The sequence below is a fragment of the Fundulus heteroclitus genome, chromosome 17 (genome assembly GCF_011125445.2).
Source record: "Fundulus heteroclitus isolate FHET01 chromosome 17, MU-UCD_Fhet_4.1, whole genome shotgun sequence".
NCBI lineage: Eukaryota > Metazoa > Chordata > Actinopteri > Cyprinodontiformes > Fundulidae > Fundulus > Fundulus heteroclitus.
This window is the reverse complement of record NC_046377.1, coordinates 12,159,861-12,173,564: the sequence shown is the minus strand read 5'-3', so window position 1 is coordinate 12,173,564 and position 13,704 is coordinate 12,159,861. Positions and strand designations below refer to the sequence as shown.

Sequence of the window (13,704 nt, the reverse complement as noted above, 5' to 3'; positions counted from 1 at the left end):
AACTTGATGCATTAAAATGGCATCGCAATCAAAAAGTAAACGAAAATCCAATGTTGCGATCTGTTTAGGGGTCTGTGTGCGTGGCGCAGTATTAAACGACGCTTCTTCCACCCACGTTGCAGAGAGAGAGAAAGAGAGCAAAGGCCGACGATGCCTTCATTTGGGGCAGATGTTATTTGCTCAATCACTGTTATCCTCCTCATGACCACCGTCGAAGCCTGCTTCGTTGATATATACCCCCCTTGCCCCCTCCTACTCCTCTTCCTCATCTGCCGCCTCCATAACCACATACCTCTCTGCCTTGGCGACAGGTTCCATAGCAACAGGGGATAAGGAGGAAAGGAGAAGAGGGGTGGCGTTGGTTGTGCATGTTGGTGTCTGTGCGGGTTGTGCGTGAATGTTCGTGCGTGCGTGTCGCAGCGTGGCACAGTTTGCACCGAGAGGCAACTCATCACAAGCTGTTGAATGTTACCTGCAGGAACCAAGAACAGCTGTCATGTTCATGCGCAGCTTAAACAGAGGCAGCTCGCTCTGACCAGACTAATCTTCCCGTTTTGATTTTTCTTTTTTTTTTCAGTGGTCCGCAGAAGTATTCACACCCTTGAACTTGTTGATATATCAACGCCAAGTAGTGCGTGATTGTGGGGCCCAAGCTCAATAAATGGTCCGACTGTGTTTATTTTAATATCGGCATACAAACAGTTGATCTTTGCACAAAAAGAAACTAAAAAGTGTGGCGTGTGTTTATATTTAGCACCCATCAGTCAAAAATTTATAGTCTCACCGTTGCAAATCCTTTAGGTAGTTGGCTTTCACAGCTTTGCACGCTTAGAGACGGAAGTTTCCACCAATCCGTCTCTGGATGACCAGCTCAAACTTAATCAGGCTGGTTGGAGAATATCTATGAACAGCAATTTTCAAGTTTGGCGACAGATTCTCAATTAGATTTAGGTGTACATTTTGACCTGAGTATGCTTTGGTCTAAATCTCAGATGACAAACTTCATTCCTTGAGGGCCATTGTCTTGCAACCTTTAGATGTGTCTCTTTAAGACACCAGAATAAAATAAATGGGTCAATGGCAGGTCTCTGTATAGACTGCATGGTGAGGAGGTAAGCCAGCATTATGATCCAGGTGTGCTGCACCAGGGACAGATCTTAACGTTTCAGGATATAGGCCCTTGAGAACTGGAGTTTGACAGCCCATATCCTTTGATTGCAGCTCTTGCTGGACAAAGGCTGTTGCCTTGCTATTAGGTGAAGCTCCAGCTCAGTCTTGTGCAGCCTCGTCAGTGTTCTTCCAGGATTGTATGTAGCTCCATCCGACTCCCCATCAACTCTGGCCAGCTGTTGGAGAAAAGCATCCTCACAGCATGACATCATCCCCATCATGTTTAATTGAAGGGACAAGGAGCTCAGGGGGTGTGCATTGTCATTTTTCTTCCACACATACCTCACCTGGTCACGTCTGACCAAAGCATCCTTCTTGACAACTCTGCTGTGCATTGCTGTAGATTTCTGCAGCTCCTCCAGTTACCATGGGACACTTCGCCTTTTCTCTGAAAACAAATGCGCACCAATCTTGTATTTTTATTTAATAAACTTTGAAAAAATTACAAATCTTCTTTCCACACTGTAGCTATGCTGTTTTTGTGCTGGTACGGCTCATACAACCTTATTAAAATCATTTGGAATTTTCAGGCTGCAACATAACAGAACGTGAAAAAAGTTCAAGGTGTTTCAATAATATTGTAAGGCACTGTAAATACTAACTTTTAACCCGATCTGAGAAAATACTGGATGGTACAAAAAGACATGTGTAGACTGACTTAGTGAACAGGTGGTTTTTCAGAGTTCAACATGAGATAAGTTTTACTTTTACTTTATTTTTGCCTTCTGTCATCGTGAAATTTTTGTTGTTGAAAAACTTTCGTAGATACATTCAAATCTCACTGCAAAAACGTGTTACAAGCTCACCACACAGGCAGATTTGTATTAATGACTTGGAAAGTCACGTTCCAACCTTCTCTAAATAACTATATTTAAACAGATAATAATTTCCAACACTGTACACTTACTAGAACATGTGCATAATGTATAGCATGTCAGACCCATTTTTTTTCAACACAAGTTAATCTGAAGCTGCAGGTCAGGGTGGTGATTTCAGCACCATGGACAGTTCAGTCTTTATTGGTCTATTGACAGCTGCATGACAGCTTCAATCTATCACACAGCTATCAAAGTGGCCCTAAGATATAAAAAAAGAGCTTTTCATGACTCGATACATTATTTGCCGAATTGGTATACACATTGGAAAGTTAGCTTCCTGAATTAAGTGAGCCATGTATACTTCAAGTATTTTCTTTTTTTTTTTATTGGTCTTTGATTAATTTTTTTCTTGGCTGTTAAGGCCAGAGAAGGAAAGGCATACAGATATACTGTCATAGACCCCTAGTGGGTTTTAATTAAAAGGAAGGATGACAACACCTGTGCAGTAAAATTATCCCAATATGTTTGGACAAAAATATAAGCTTTGTAGCTTTCATCCTAAACTCAATGTTGCACAATGAGGTTCTTCCACACCCAGAGGGGATATGCTATTTTTGACCCCCTGACCTTTTCATCTCTAGATGGAGCGAGAAGTAATTTTATCCCTGAAGAATTCATGGACAAAAAAGAAAGATAGCACAGACAAGGCTGAAGATATTTCCTATCATAATGATTTATAATAAACCACCTACCTAACCCAGTCCTGCAGTATCTAACTTTCCCTTTGTCAAACCTTTGCTCATTTTTTAAAATATCTGTTCTGCACTTCAAACAGACCATGATACTCAGACTTGCACTAAATGCTCAGCTGCACTACATCTGAACTGTCTCATATCTTCAGGACTCTTATGAGTCGGGAGTTCATCAAGCATGCATGAGCTGAAAAAAAAAAACACCCAAGACACTGATGTGAAGACTTGTTATTGCTTGCTCTACATGAAGTGGGTTCAGGGCGAATGCACTCACCTGTAGAATTGCATGTTAACATACATAGACCAGAAAAGCTCATGTGCTCACAGAATCTCCTCTTTATTTCCAGCAGAAGTGCAATCAGTGAGTAATTTTCTCTGTGGGCACAGTGCCACAGGCATGATGAAACCTCCGCTAGGGATGGTAATTGATTTCTAATGGCTACCTGGGGGCTGGACACCTGCCAGTTCAACTAACTCAAATACCTCAATTGGATATGCTTGATGATTCTGTTGGAGACAAAACCCATGAGAGAGGTTTTTATGTTTCCATCAAACTCTTAAAGATTTACAAAAGATTAACTTTATTGAAATGAAGTTTTTTTTTGTTCAAAAATAAACTTCTCAAATCATGTTGGCTGTAGGAGGTAGTTAGACAACAATGTGTTAACAGTCTTGAACAAATACTTCTATAGTTTGAGTTTGCTTTGAGTCCTGAGTGTGGTTCCACAAGAATTTTTAAAATTAGAATAATTTTATCAAGCTAAAGAAGATTTTCCTATACTTTCCTGTCTGGATGGATATTTTGTTTTCTAGTAGATGGAGAAATGTAAAAAAACATCTTAATTTGAGCCTCTTGTTCTCATTATTTATCAGCCTATTTCATTTCATACTAAGCCACAAACTCTTAAAGAGAGAATTACTGTTTTGGGTTTAGGTTGAGATACTGATTCTAATAAAAATAGAATTTCTTGCTTATTTCTCAAAAAATGCTATGTAGCTGTACCTTTTCCTGCTTGGATAAGAGGTTGCAGCTAGGCATTTCTTTCTTAATCAAGAGTCACAGGCAAGAACAGTTGAATATTATTGCAATTTTGGAAACGGTTGTTTTTCCTATGATGCCGTTTTCCCACAGCGGTGTGATTTCTATAGTGTTAAAGTTTTAGTTTTACAGTAGTTTTAATGTCTGTCTTTAAGCATGTGTGAGTCAAAGCTAGGTTATAGTGGCTTTGGTGAAGGATATAATCAGCGATTAAAGGCCAATCAGCATTAAATACGTTTTTTTTAGTACTTCATAGCAAGGGAAGGCATTAACTTGAGGATATGACTCAATAACAGCTGCTTGTAACGTAACAACACCAAAGGAGAGCTCAAAAACACATGGATGGAAGGATAATGCAGCAGACATAAAGTGACAAAAAGTTATGGTAAAAGGTGTAATTGGACTGGAGGGCAAAGATGAAAAAAATTAACAACATGGAGGTCTAGAAAATGAATGGCTTGAGGGAACGAATGAAAAAAGCGATAGAAGTGAGGGTAGAAGAACAAACAAAGAAGAGATAGATAGAAGGAGGAGAAAAAGGGAGGATTATCTGGGACTCTTTCTTGCTTAAGCCTCTGGTCGGGTATTGGAAATCTATCCAGAGGCTGTCCTCTGCTGTTAGCGCTATCGGGCCTCAGTCTTCAGTTGTGGAGGGACGCTTTGCCAACAGCAGCAGCACTCTCTCTGTGTGTGTTTGTACACGTGAAAGAAGTGCAATTGGCCACTTGCCCACATGTATTGTGCCTGTCTGACTGCCTCCGTCTGTGAATGTTCATGTGTGTGTGTTTGGACATATGTCCTTTTCCTTCAAACACACACACACATTTTCCTATTGATCTGCCTGAAGCCACCAGTGGAAATAATGACTGCAGACCTGTAGTTTCTTCTGTAACAGTCCCTTGCTTCTCTTTCTCATGCTCTCAGCTCCCCTTTATGATCTTAATTTGCTATTCCTCGAGCATTATTGGATACAGAAATTACAGCCCTGATGATTGACTGTTACCTTCTTGTTTAATGCTAAAGTAATGTTAATGCAATACTGTCAGTTCAGACTCATCAAATGTGTCTTTTTCCTAATTTTTTCACTTTTATGTAACCCCTCAATCTCTCTGTTATATAACCACCTATTGTCAACCAATCACTTAATGAAAAATATTTGTAAAAAATGCCTTTAAAGACGTTATTTTTTTTTCCACTCTACCCACCTGCCAAATTACTACAATGTGTAGATTAATAGGGACCATAAAGCTTACCATACTAGATTGCTTTAGTGTTGTACATTTCTGTATTTTTCTCTAGCAAAATCTTGTTGCAGTGCTAATTTGCTTTATCTAATCTAATATCTAGTGGTTTTCAATTTTTTTCTGCATGTATGTATTGGCAGTTGGTTGACAAACAGTATGGTTTTCCCTCTCTAAAGCTAAATAAATTAGAAGATTTGTTCAAAGCTGATCTGCCTTGAACAATATGCTCCTAAGCTTACCTCAGAAAGAAAGATCTTTTCCACATCCTTTTTGTAGTCATCTGCTAGTTTCTGGTATAACACTGGCTGGATATCTTACCACTCTTAGCATAAATGGTAAAGAAACTGGCTGGATCCATGGCATAGACCCTCCTTTTAAGCATAGTTTACACATTTCTAACAGTGAAACTCTGAACTTTAGGTAGGCCAATCCATAATCTCAGTATTGACTTACTTTACCAATTAAAAATGTTGTTTGAATGTTATTGGGATGTTCAGTCAGAATACCCTGTTGTTTCATCATGTCTTTCAACCATCTGACACTACCCATCAAGCTTAGATGAGGGAAAATTGGCTATTGCAAACAGTATGATGGCGTACATTCAATCCATTTTAAAATGAACATGGACAAAACATTGTACTGTTTCTGAAAGAAAAACCAAATACACTCAAAATGACTCAACCATTGGGGAATGTTTAAACAACATTTATTTCAAATATTGAAACTCATATAGATTCATTAAACATATTGAAATATGTCAAACTTTTATTTTATTGTAATTATGATGATTCTGGCTTACAGATAATGAAATGTTCATTTGTCTGAACGCAATGCTTGGTTGGGGCTCTTTTTGCATGAACTACTACATCGCGCGGCGTGGCATGGTGGCTATCAGCCTGTGGTTCTGTTGAGGTGTAATGGAGGCCCATTACTCCTCAACAGAGGTGTGATGATTGTTATACTTTTTTCTGGTGCACCTTACCTTTTTCTGTCAATCCTTTCACTTCCACTCGACCATGTATTTACTGTTTTCATAACAAAACCTTCAAAAGGTGCTATGCAAATAAAATTTTAATTACTTTACCTAACATAATAAAATTTTTCTCAGACACTGAATTTTGATCTTTCGATATAACCCATAATCATCAAAATTACAAGAGATAAAGCCTTGAAGCATTTAAATGTTTGGATACTGAATCTCTATATTAGTTTCATTTGTTTTAATGAGTGATCAAATTTATGAAACCTTTTTGTGATATTAATTTTTTTTTCCTATACTTAATATACTAAATCATAAAGCATAGCATGTTTTTCTACCAAGTTAAAGGGGAAGCCTAACAATGGCGACAGGAGATTTTTATATTATTCATGCCCACAATCCATTTCCTCACCTCTTCCATCTGGCATACCCTCTTTTGTATCCATCTTTCCCTTCAAATAATTTGCTTAGTTTTCTGCTGCTCTACTCTATCCATCAACCGACCATTTATTGTTAGTTTCTGCATTTCCTGTCTTCCATTAATTAATCAGGCCATCTTCAAGCTTTTACTGTAATGGTCTTTAGCGTTTTCAGTGGAACTAACCACAAAAAAGCAAGATACAAAACACAGTTTCTTGTCTCTGGGGGGGATTCAGATGGCAAGATCAACACAAAAGACATTGTAAAATACAAAGTGGAAAAACCACAAGTTCATGCACTTACATTACTTGCTGTTCGACTGTAAGCATTAGCAGCATAACTTTATCTTGCCCAGTATAGGGTCCAGGGAGCAGAGCAGCTGAAAGGGGGCAATGGGTGGGTGTGGCAGCTATGTTTGTTTTTTCCTCTCCTCTTGATGGGATAATTGGCTTATGATGGGTACGGTCTGGGGGTGTTTGGGAAGGCTGCCGGGCTTATTTGTTAGCCTGATATTTGAGTGTTTATCCTGAGTCAATGAGATCCACGTGTTGCATAAGGTGTTTGGCTGTTTGAGGGGTCCAGGACTTTTGTTGCATTCTGTTGGTTGTCAAACACTGTTCATATGTGCGTTCTAGCAGAGTCGCTTAACTTTGTGGCTTGGTCTGTTTCATGGGGCTGCTGTATGTGGAGGGACACTCAGTTGGTTAGTGGTTGGGGGACGGTTGAAGACAGAGTAGCGGTGGGGGTGTGGAGAGGTTTTTTTGGAGATGTGGGCCAGCATCTGGGCTACTCTTGGGTTTCTGTGAGGCATGGGTTGGGGCGAGTGCCACCACTTTGCTTGGTGTGGTGTAGACAGAATTGGTGCTGTTGGCAGAGGGAAGCTGCAGTCTGTTTGTGGATGCTTCAGTCTTGGGGAGCTGGAGGGATCAACCGTGGTCAAATTTGTGGTGTTTGCTGTCGTGCTCCCCACTGCTGTTTTTCATTAAGGAGATGACCCTCCCCCCTTAGCTTCTATGTCCACTTTTGGGCACACGCATACATTACAGAATACAAGGCATGCACACACACAATTAAAAATGGACATACAAGGTAGCATAAAGGAGCTACAAAGCTCTGAATTACAACAGCCCCATTTGTATATTTACACAGTTGTTGCTTTTATGTCACTCTTAAGTGTTTTAAAGCAATAAACACGTTTTAATATGAGACAATATAACTTGCTCCCCTTAATCAGTAATTAATTAACTGTGATTAGCAATAGTTTTTTGTACAATCTTACAAGCTACACTTTAGCCTGATTACTTTCAGACCAGCAGAAACAACATGTCACTTTAATATAACCAGGGGATATTTCGTCTTGTCAAATTCCAGACCTGAAAACGATCACAACGTGGCATGACCTTGGACAGGCTGTTCATGCTCAAATCCTCCAATGTGGCTAAATCAAAACAATTCTGTAAAGAAGAGTTGGTCAAAAGACATACATTGGCAATTATTGCAAACGATTGATGACGTTTTCACGTTGGGCCATGCACAAACATCTTTACCATAGTAACGAAACATGTGGAAGAGAAGGGAAACGGAAAAGGCCAAAAGGGTGCACACTGAGAGTTGATATAGCAAGACCAATTGCTACAATTGGCCATTATTTAGAAAGGCAGAACGAGCCTGGAGATTTATACAGGGCTCGGATTTGACTTCAGCTCATCTTCCACAGTTCCCTGCAGTTTGGATGGGTTTGTCTTTGTGTAACAGGAGGGAGGGAGGGTCGCACAGAAAGTTTGGCACTTTGACATCAGTTATGCAACGATAAATCTCAACAAACAGAGTCGATGTAATCACACTGGAGGAACAGAGGGGGTGATGTCCTACACCGATGATGGAGATGTTTTGAAACTGAGCACCATAAACCTGTGCTCTCAGTTTGACACTCATCTGTTTTGTGTTGATCGAAGATCCACGAGGCTCAATATGTCAAAATGTGTTGCCCATTTATCAAACAGGTATACTCTTTTTAAAGAATCCCCGTAAGCAGATTTTACATCTGTAGGTTGTCGATTTGAGGGCTTGATACCATTTGTTAAATCTACTTAATATTTTTGAGTCCTAATACTAAACTAAAATTTATATTCTACATACAAATAAATATGTACTGAGCTGCAGCTCGCTGATCAATATTCAGCTTTTATAGTGCAAGCTTGACATAGTGTAATGTTTTTGACCCCTGTATTTTAATCAGGGTCAAAGGTCAACACAGGATTAAAGCAGATGATTATAATTAACCTGAAACAGGCAGAGAGATGGTTACATTACATTGTAATCCTTTTAATAAGACTAAAAAGGGGGAGCCCACCAAATATGCTAAATGTCACCAAACCCAAAATCTTTTCAGTGTCAAACAAGTCAAAAATACGTTGTGTTTATTATTTGTCCTTGGCATGTGTTGTCTTTTCAATGGTTTTGTTTCTGACTTTTCCTTTTTCATTTTAATATGATAAAGCCACAGATGAGGTTCAGAAATACTGCAAGTCCATGTCAAAGTTGCATGATAAAAAGTAGGAACAAGTCGACAGGGCACAAACGGAGTAAAGCGTGAAGAACCCTAAATTTCTGAGAAAATAGGGATTTCCTTTTATTGCAAAATAGGCTAGTTCAAGTTCCAAAGAAATGGTGTGTGTGTGCGTAGGGGGTCCCGTTAAATTTGTAATTTTTTGGACAGTTGAAAGATGTTTGTTCAATACACAGATCTAACACAAATATTTAATGCAGAGGTATATTTACGTAGAAAAACAGTGCTGAGTTGATCTGGACCCTCTATTGACAGGTATTGAAGGGGTGGGAGGTGTTGCTGCCAGGTATTCAAAGTAATTCAAATGAACAGCTTTTGTTAATGCCTCCCTGGCTGAGGGAGATTCTAAAGAAACTTTGAGGTCTGTTTTCTCAGTAATCTTTTTTGCAGAGTGCCAACATTTAAATGGCCATATCTTCTGCAATTCTTTGTTGATTTCAACAGATTTCACATAATTGGAAAGCTTAGATTCCACTCTTACTGAATCTGTATATAACCCAAAACGGCCCCGGTGAGACTTGGTCCTGATTTTGCTGCCTGTTTATTTGGTTAAATACACAATTACATTGTGTGAACTTCAAATAAAAGTATCTCCAGGGAATTTGAACTACAGAAACAGAAAATAAAAATAATATATTGCAATCCCTTTCTCCAAAGACCCCTATATAAAAAACATGTTTGTTTAGGTTCTTTACTTCGTTGTCAACTTTAAATTGCTTGCCTTATCAATGTTTTTGTAAAGGTGCCTTGAGGCAACCCGCGTTGTGAACTGGTGCTACACACATAAATTGAATTTACTTTAACATTTAACAGAAGTTTCAACCTTCACCACTCCCTTAGAGTTAAACTTATTTTAAAGAACCTTCAAGTAAAACTAGTTAATACATTTGCTCATGTTCTGCTTCACTAGTTATTTTATACTAATGATAGCTCATCTCTTTATCTGGTAGAATTCACAGGTCATTCATAGATTAAAAGCAATACTTCTAGTTTAGACTGAATTTTGTGTTGCGAAAATATTTTCTACATTTCTAATGTAAAGTGTTGCCATGTAAAATGACAATAACACAATATGTTGTGTTAGCTCAAACCTCAGCCAATTTTCAAAATTCATGATTAACATTTGTTCCCGTGAGCAAACCTGAAACCATGTTGACCGATGTAATCAAAGAAAACCAAAAAACCTTCAGGAAGAAATAGAAATTGATGCAGGAAGTGAAGCAAAGAGTTTGTCAACATTTCTCTTAGATGATTTAAAGTCCAATTTTGCTGTGATCTGTCACCTGTGTGTTAAGCTTAGGTGAACCTCTATGAAGCATCTATAGATGCCATGCAGTGAAGCTACAGCTTAAGAGCAGCCCTGCTGTCTGTTCCAGTTGTTCAGGCTCCAGAGGGGTGAAGGTCTGCAGTGGGACAGTGAATTCCCTGCCCTCATTAGCAGTTCTAATCCAACACATCCATATACACACCAGAACACCAAGTGGCACATACATATTCTTCTACAGACAGGATTTTCACCACCCACTAGTCATACAGGCATAATTTATTCTTTTATGAGGCTTATTTCAGACGGTTAAAGAAAGAAAAAGAAGAGAACGATGGAGGAAGCAAATGAACAGAGGAGGGAGGAACGTTTGTTACCCTCAGGCCCTCTGCAGGGGTGCTACCAGCTTTTTCACGACATGGCAGCTGTGTGCCTTTCTGTACATCATAAAATTCTGCGTTCAACTCTGACCTGGCTCCTCAAGAGGCTCCCAAGACAAGCTCTGTGTGACAATAGAGAAGACAAAAGTGAACAGTTATGTTTATCCTCTGCACGTTTGGTCAACCAAACATCAAAGTTATGTTTTAGCTATAAGGCGCACTACATGTCAGTTAACTGTTTTCTTAAGACATTTGTCACAGCAAATATAATGACGACTCCAACAGAAATTTGTAAGGTGGTAAAGTTCAGTTTCCTATTTAAAAGGGACAGCATCCATTTTTAAACATGTATACAAGTTAAATATTAATGTATCGTAACTAGCTACAGTACATTAGAAGCATCCAACATGACATGTAAAAGAAAACAATACAAATAATAAAAGCCAAAAGTGTTCAGAAGTCGTATTCTAAATCTAAGCAGTCCATAGTGCATTATAAACCTAGCATAGAAAGCATGCTAATGCTCATGGCTAATTTGAATGTTTCTCTAAACGCCTTAGCACAATAATTCCCAAAATGTTTCCTAGTGGCTCCTTTCCTTCTTAGCCTAAGGTGCATTGCAGATTTTTAGAAACATTTTCTAATTTGAACATTAGTCAAATCTAATTGAAAAGCAGTATATTTTTGTAAACCTCCTACAACATTACATGATGATGAGCTTTTATTATTATTTTTCCAATACAAAAAGTGTTTTCCCCGCAAAGATTTCATCAGTTTTTGATCAAACCCAATTTAACACCAAAACAAGTTAACCTCTTTAAATACAAAAAAGAGTTTTCAAATAATTATATAATTTATTAAGAGAAAGAACCCATCCAAACCAGCCTTTTCCAATGAGAAAAAAAGTACCAACCCCTCTTGTTAAATCATGAGTTACACATTTTAAGTCTAATTTTATTAGCCATCCCTAGGCTTGATTGTTGCCTGACCTGTTTGATCAAATAATATTGTAAAAAGAACCTGTCTGACACCATGAAGTATGCTAAAAGATCCTAAAAAACTATGCATTATGTGGTGATCTATAATATGGACAGTTCACTGACATCTATCATTCTGGAAAAAGGGTAAGAAGCCATTTCTACTGCTTTGGGACTCCATTGAACCACAGTGAGAGACACATTATTGACAAATGGAAAAACATAATACAGTGGTAAACTTTCCAAGGAGTGGCCGGCCAACCAAGATGACTCCATTAGCAGTGACGACTCATCCAGGAGGTCAGAAAAGAACCCACAACAACATCTAAAGCACCACAGTCTCGCCTTACCTCAGTTACGGTCAGTGTTCATAATTCAGCAATAAGAAAGAGTTGACTTGAATCCTGGGTGAGATGCGGTAGCAATTCAACCTAGACAGACTCACACAGACAGAAGGGGCAATTAGAAAGATTTATTGACATGAATCAGAAAGTTCTTTGGCGCTCGGATCCCGGCAGAAGACGTGAAAGTTGCGAATGTCTATGAGCTTGGATGTTGATTTTAGGATTAGTGAAGTGTTCCCCCGGGATCCAGACGCTGGTGGTGGAGCCCAGAGGAGATAAGCCAGGTGGAGTCTGCAAGCGCGAAGGAGGAGATAGAGGTGGAGGGGGGTTGTAGCTCAGCTGAAGATTCTGAATTTACGTCTAAAATTCATTACCCTAAATATCCCAATCACGCTTAGGAATCTACTAATGTTAATAAATTAAACGAAGATTGAGATAAAAATCCTTCACAGCGATGTAAGAACCCAACCGCCACTCTGAAAGGGGGTAATTACTTTTTTATTGCGCTGTCTAATGCAACAAACTGGATACATTCAGGTTGAATTTGTTTCAATGAGGTTATAATATTTTTGCACTACAATTTAGGATTCTAAAACCTCTGCTCATCAACTTTGGCATATGCGCTGGTTTAGAAGGCTTACAAATTCATCTATTGCTTCAGTAACCCCACACAGAGGAAAAAAAACAAATTTGGATTTGAGCACAATTATTTGTAATAGTATTTTATTTTTAACAAACAACATTTCCTTAAGAAATAAATGTAATTTAAATTTAAACTTAAACTTTCCTTTTTTTTTTGCTATGGTCTTTCATTATGTCAATACTGATTAAACAATTCAGGCGCAGCCAAAGTTTAATCACTACTTTGGCAAATTGATAAAGATTTTAAACTTCTGGTCGACATAAGCGTCTAGTAAAGATGTTAAAAGTTATATTTCTCTGTGTGAGAGAACATCATATACTTCTCCTTTAACAACACACGACATGAAGCTTTCTTTTTACCTAATTTTTTTTGGCACAGTTGTCTCTCAGGAAGTAAGGTTTGAAGCACAAAAGGATGCTCAGCCGTGCTTTCAGCAGGTTCACAGTTCCGGCAGTCTCGTTAGTCAGGCCTGTGGTGGGCTTGTCATGGATGAATAGCTGCACTACAGAGGAGTGGGTCTGCACGCATCACCACAAAAACTCACACATCATCACACACGCTGTACGCTGTGAGCGTCCCCCTGCTGGGTGACAACACCCAGGAAAGACAGATTAAACGAAGAAGTGTGTGATGTGACTCTCTCTGTTCATTTGTCACTGTGTGTGCTGTTGTGTATCTGTGTAGATTTCCTTGTTCTGGGGGCAGTTTCAATTTGTGTGCATGTGTGTGTCTAGGGCCAGAACCTGTCAGATATCCTCTTACAGCTACGAATCATGGCCTACAAAAGCCTGTTGCATAGCCTAGGGCACAGGTCACTGTCTGCCACTTTTCCTACTATGCAGCAATACAGACAGACTGAAAAGGTTAAGTAACACTTCAGCATGAGAGAGCAAAGGGCAGTTGCACCAGGGATGCCACCTTGTTTAGAATAACAATGAAATCGACCTGTTAGAAAGGCTGGATTATATAAGTAATTCTAAAACTGCTGTAACATTACCTAGTTGCACATGTTGGTGTATCTAAAAACACTTTTTCAGTGGGTCTAAGTGTGAATAAATTAAACACATTTGGAAAAACATCACTTCCCATCAAAGAAATGAATGCT

At 38.8% G+C, this 13,704-nt stretch overlaps 1 long non-coding RNA gene across 1 annotated transcript; it reads right to left on the bottom strand.

Moving 5' to 3' along the window:
* Positions 1-702: 702 nt before the first annotated feature.
* LOC118566546 lies at positions 703-12,347 on the bottom strand. The gene is made up of 4 exons (XR_004933098.1): positions 11,963-12,347; positions 10,633-10,757; positions 1,453-1,558; positions 703-1,346 (listed from the first exon to the last, which is right to left on the bottom strand). It is a non-coding gene; the product is annotated as an uncharacterized LOC118566546 (long non-coding RNA).
* Between the last annotated feature and the right edge of the window lie 1,357 nt (positions 12,348-13,704).